We start from the raw sequence: 6,000 nt of genomic DNA on the forward strand, positions 1-6,000 counted from the left end.
TTTGTTTTTTTGCGGTATGCGGGCCTCTCACTGTTGTGGCCTCTCCCGTTGCGGAGCACAGGCTCCGGACGCGCAGGCCCAGCGGCCACGGCTCACGGGCCCAGCCGCTCCGCGGCACATGGGATCCCCCCAGACCGGGGCACGAACCCGTATCCCCTGCATCGGCAGGCGGACTCTCAACCACTGCGCCACCAGGGAGGCCCGAAAGAAGTGTTTTGAAGATTAACACAGAGTAGGTGTTCAAAATCCAACCAACGGATTGCCTCCTGGTGGCAAAGAAAGTGAGTGGAGGTTAGTGTCTTCAGGTGTGACGTGGGATTGCCTGTCCCAGGGTGGTAGCCTCAGGAATGGGAAGTATGTGAGAGAGCAATGAAAGAAAGAATTGGCAGGATTGGGAGACATACTAGAAAATAGGGTTGATATCTGGGAGAGCTGTTTTGGGTTTAAACCATTCTCAATCCCAGTTATATTTTCTTGATTCAGTCTATTTTTTATCTCCTACTGGGAAAACAATACATCTCTTCTTTATTAGAAAAAGACTTCATACTTCAAAATTTCGAACACTACTTCTCATTCCAGAATTCAGTAAATAAAATTACATTTATTTTCCTAAACTCTCACAATTTAATATTCCTCAGTAATATTCCTACCTATTCTTCCCAACATGAAGATCTCTAATTTTTTTGGCCCATCCAACAACAACAACAAAAAAGCCCTTTATCCCTTTTATAAGATACACTCCTTCTTTCCCTTTTTCAACAGCTATGATTTGGCAGCACTAATTATACCCTATTGTTGTAGCCAGCCTCCCGGATGGCCTCCAATGAATTCTGTCTTGTGTAAACCCTTCTCACAATGAATAGACTTATGTAACCAATAGGATATTGCAAAACTGACAGAGTATAACTTCCAAACCTAGGTCATCAAAGGCGTTGCAGTTTCCATCTTGCTTTTTGGATCACCATTCTGCAGGAAGCCAGCTGCCATGTCATTAAGACACTCAAGCAGCCCTATAGAGAGATGGACATAGTGAGGAACTGAGGCCTCCTGCCAACAGCCATGTGAGTGGATCCTCCAGCTCCTGTCAAACCTTCAGAAGACTGTAGTCCCTGCTGAAATACCAGCTACAACCTCATGAGACCCTGAGCCAGACCCACCAACTAAGCTTCTCCCAAATTCCTCACCCACATAAACTGTGAGATAATAAATGTTTGTTGTTTTAAGACACTAAGTTTTGAGGTAATTTGTTACATGGCAATAGATATCCAATATGCCTATATTTCAATATGTCTATACCAAAAATATTTTGACTTCCAAAATAGCTCTCAAAAATGCCCGCCATTTAGTTAGCATCTTCAGTATCAGTTGTACACAAAAGAAACCACCTGCAATGCTTCTGAAATCTTTTCTCTACATTAGAACTCCTGGCAAGAGCCCATCAACTTCTAACTGCACTTTGACTTATTGCATCCCTAGAGGCATGACCTCACAATACCTGTGTTTTAAGGTGCATCTGCTGCTTTTCCACACAAAGCACTGTCCCAAATTATCCTGCCATTTATCCTTAACCATTTAACATCTGACTATCCAGAAGAGTTGATCTGCTTCACAACTTGGAGAGTTCATCACGTGCTCTGTGCAATGTCATTTGTAAAATATTAAATGAATGGATTCTAGACTTTTCCATAAGTTAATTTTTCATCTACAAATACATGTTCCTTTATTCCTAGTCTTCTGTGATTATCTTTGATTTGATGGCATATAAAATTTAATTATTTCATTTTGTTAACTTTTTATTTTAAAATAATTTCAAATATATTTGAAAGCTACAAAAATAGAACAAAGAGTGCCCTTCACCCAGACTCACTAGTTGCTAACACTCTGCCACATTTACTTTATCACTCTCTATCTACATACACATATATAGGCAATATATATACACAGTTTTTAACCATTTGAGAGTAATTTGTACATATGCAAATACTTCAACTTACATTTTCTAAAAAGGAGAACATTCACCTATGTGTAACCCAACTGTCTGAGGAAATTTAACACTGATGCTAAACTACGATCTAACCTATAGACCTAATTCAAATTTCATCAACTGTCCTAATAATGTAATTATTTTAACAATGTTTCACATAGACATTGTTCAAAGCCTATGCTGAAGAACAAACATTTGTTTTCTCAATCAGCAAACATTGGTCAGGGACATTTCTGCCCTCCAAGAGTTTCTAATCTAATGTGAGAGCTGTATCATGTGGATAGCAATAACAAGGCAATAAAAATTATGATTAGGGTAAAAAGAGGTTACAAAATAAGTATGGAAGTTAAGAAAGTATTTCCAGCTGGAGAGTGGGGATAAGAGCACATTGAGGGCTGTGCTGGGTAGATGGAGCAGGGGAGGTTGCACCTAAAGGAACAAGTAGGAGCAAAAGCAAGAGAAAGCAGCTTCCCAGAGGGAAAAGCAAATGGGCAAGGCTGTCTGGAGCACAGAGTAGAAAATCAAGTGAGTAGAAAAGGAATTTTAGAGCCAGGTCAGGAATGGCATTGAATATCATGGTTTAAGATTTACTCAAGGTAAAATATCCAAACACTTCATGAGACCTCAGGCAGTCCAGGAATAAATGTGTAGAAGAAAAATGAACTAGAAAATAGAACTTGATCAGCCCAGAAAGAAAGGGAGACTATTGTTTTTTGTTTTCTTTCAACCAACAATACTAATTAAAGAAGCTGGACATTTCAGGTTTGACCAATCCCCTGACACAGTACAAGCAGGAAAAAATCCAACGGAAACAGAATGAATGACAAAATAAGGCAATTTCCGTTAGAAAGGAAAAGTCAAATTAAAGGGTAAGAGGAGAAAATATCAGTAGAATTCTCTGATGTGCAGCAGGATACTTTGAGTGTCATCAGCATCTTAAGTCTTTCCTGGCACGCAGGGCTGGGGGGAGGACAGAACAATAACAGGAAGCCGAAGTATTTGCATGGTCCCTCTCCTCTCGGGCAGGTCCGTTTCAATGGTGCATGCTGTTATAGTAGGAAAGATGACGACGTTCATCTGCCCCCATCACTGGCATGACAAGGGGAACCTGCTCGTCCAACTCTAGGTCATTGTGCTAACCCTCAATTCCTGAAACACTCACCATTAGGCACAGCTGAGCAATCCAAGTCAAGCCTAACTTTCCTCAAAGATCATTTCTTAGAGAAGAAAACAGAGGAACACAAACCCCATGAGGAAAAGAATTTCTATGGAACCAAGATTTTAGAAAATTCTCCTGTCAGTTGCATCTATCTAGATTCTATTAAGGCAAGCGCGCGCGCACACACACACACACACACACATATACCATTCCTCTATTTTAAATACTTCATAACAGGCCATATAATTGAAGTTTTTAACATTCATTTGGCTCCCCAAAATTTTCCAGAGCACTACACATATCCTGAGTTCCACAGAGTGTTTGTGCTAAAAAACAGAACAGAAAGTCATAGTTTATGTTTTTATGGAATCCAGTCAAAATCCTTTCGTTTTATGAATGGAATAACTGAAGGCCCAAGTTAGGATGACCTGACCATGATCACGGAGCTAGTCTGTGGGTGGTCTGACACTAGATCACGGAACTCAGGTTTCTTAACTCCAGTCAAATTATTAATACCTGTCCATCAGGTATAACAGTCATAGTCTTCCTAAAATAATACTCCATCTGTGCATTGGAGCCTCTTGAAATGCAAATTCATTCAAAGTTAGATTCTTCAAGTGACCAAGCAAGTTCCTGGTCAAAACTGAAAATGTGAATTAGAAAGTACATAAGGTATTTCCGTGTTTAGACTGTACAGATGTTTCAAATAATCAGTGACAGCGGAACTCCACTGCCATTCTTCCCAGGGTTACTCAGTTCTGAACCACTAATCCAAACCAGGATGCAGAGTGACCACAGACATCTCTAGCTGCAGTCATTGCCACAAAAGAGTCTGGACACTTTTATCCACATGGTTTTAAGCCCACATGGGCAAAAGCTTTGAAGATTTGGGACAAAATGTGAGGAAATTGCTGAGGAAGTGTAAGTAGGCAGAAGGTAATTACTTAAAGCTGCACTTGGCAGGACATTTTGGAGAAAATGCTGGGGCTGCCATATCTCCCACTTCCGCTTCCTCACCAACAGTATCTATGTGCAAATATAAGAAGCCACAACCCAAACCCCAACTTTATGACTCTTAAAAATAGGGCTTTGTTTTAGTAGATGAAGTGCCACATGCTGAAGCAGCAGCACCACTTCCTGTGGTATCGAGACAAATCTTTTATTCAAGAATTGACCCTGTCTGACCCTGAATAATAGTTTGAGAACAATCTCATATTGATAGGAAAGTTAAGAGCCATTCTCCATACTACTTCCTTCATTCACATTATCCATAACAGTCTCTTCTGATTTCCCTGTATCTTATTTGTCCTTCTCTGTCATTTTTAGGGAAATCCAGGATCTGGATGCCATGGGGACAGGAAGGTATAGTGACTGACATTCTAGTCTGGCTCAGTGTCAAACTTTGATCACTGATGGGTCACTGATTCTCTCTCGCTTTACTTCCTATTCAGAAATATCAGCCAGGAAAGCAGGTTTAATGGCAAGGAGACTTAAAATGAGAGTTGTATTTTCCATTTGCCTTTCTTATAAATCTCCAGAATGCCTATGATTCATCGACTTTTGTATGAAGATGGCCGTTAGCAGGAAGCTGGTCCAGTACCCTAATTTCACAGATGATGATGCTGTGATCCAGAGAAATTACGTGTATGGCCAAGATCACAAACCTATTTCATAAATAGCTTCTTCTTAGCCTAATACTGGACCAAAATGCAAGATCCTATCAGTTTATCTTGCACAATATTCTGAATTGCTACACACAAAGATAATAAAGACAAAATTACTTTTTTTTTTTGGCAGCTGATGCCAGTCTTAACAGAATACAAATATACAAGTTATAGGCCCTGGGGTTCTTATAAAAGTTTAACTCTAAAATACTGACAAATGGCCAAGACTTTAATCAGGTAACTCGTAAATGCCCTTTCTCATTCCAAGGAGGAGGAGCTCACCATGAGTTATGTCCACCCAATCCCTGCATAGAAGGAGCAGAGTAGACACAGCCTCATAAAAGTTTTGCTAATGGCTGAGGCAAAGGAGTTGATGAAAGATAAATGGACATTCCCCCAATTCCTCAGCGCAATGATTCCTTTTTGGTTCTTTCTGATATCCTTGGTAAGAACAGCACCTCACAGAGAGGAGGGCAAAAGAATGAATGAAGAACAAATGAATGAATAAATAACTTTAAAGAATAATAAAGTATAGAGAAGAGTCAAGTATGTAGACTTGAATAAAGAATTTAATTAAGGAAAACTAGTTTAAAGAAGAAAAAGGTTTGGGTCTGGTAGGACTTCTCCAGCAAGATTTGGAATTGGTAAACTGAACAAATAAAAATCTGTTGAAAATATATATATTTCAAATTATGGGTTTTTCCAGAACTAATAATTTTTATGTACTATGAGTCCATTGTACATCTCTTACATAACTTAAAGTACCTTTTATTTTTAAAAAATTCTGGGGGAGGACTTTGTTACTTTGAAATAGGGCATAATTTTACAACTCTTATGGGCATTTTAATTTTTCTCTCTCATTCTCAGCCAAATATGCTTGATCTTCTTATGGGAAATGTTTCTCATTAATTTATCTTTCATTATTTTTTAGGGCTTAAGGAAATTTTCAAATAGCAAAATCACTGCAAGAGTTGTTATCTCTTACTGCAAGTATTTATAAGCTTTGTATATTCTAGGATGATTTTATAATTATTTTTTAACATAGCATTTGGCAATTTTTATCTGCTTTCCAATGTACTTTTAAATTCATTTTCAGTCCAACTGTATCTACTTAGTATGGTCCCAGCATTTTAAATTGGTTATCACTTTTATATCTTATCAAAAACTTCTATCAGGAATGAGGAAATGGCCAG

Source organism: Mesoplodon mirus (genome assembly GCF_964341445.2).
Source record: "Mesoplodon mirus genome assembly, chromosome: 5".
Classification (NCBI taxonomy): domain Eukaryota; kingdom Metazoa; phylum Chordata; class Mammalia; order Artiodactyla; family Ziphiidae; genus Mesoplodon; species Mesoplodon mirus.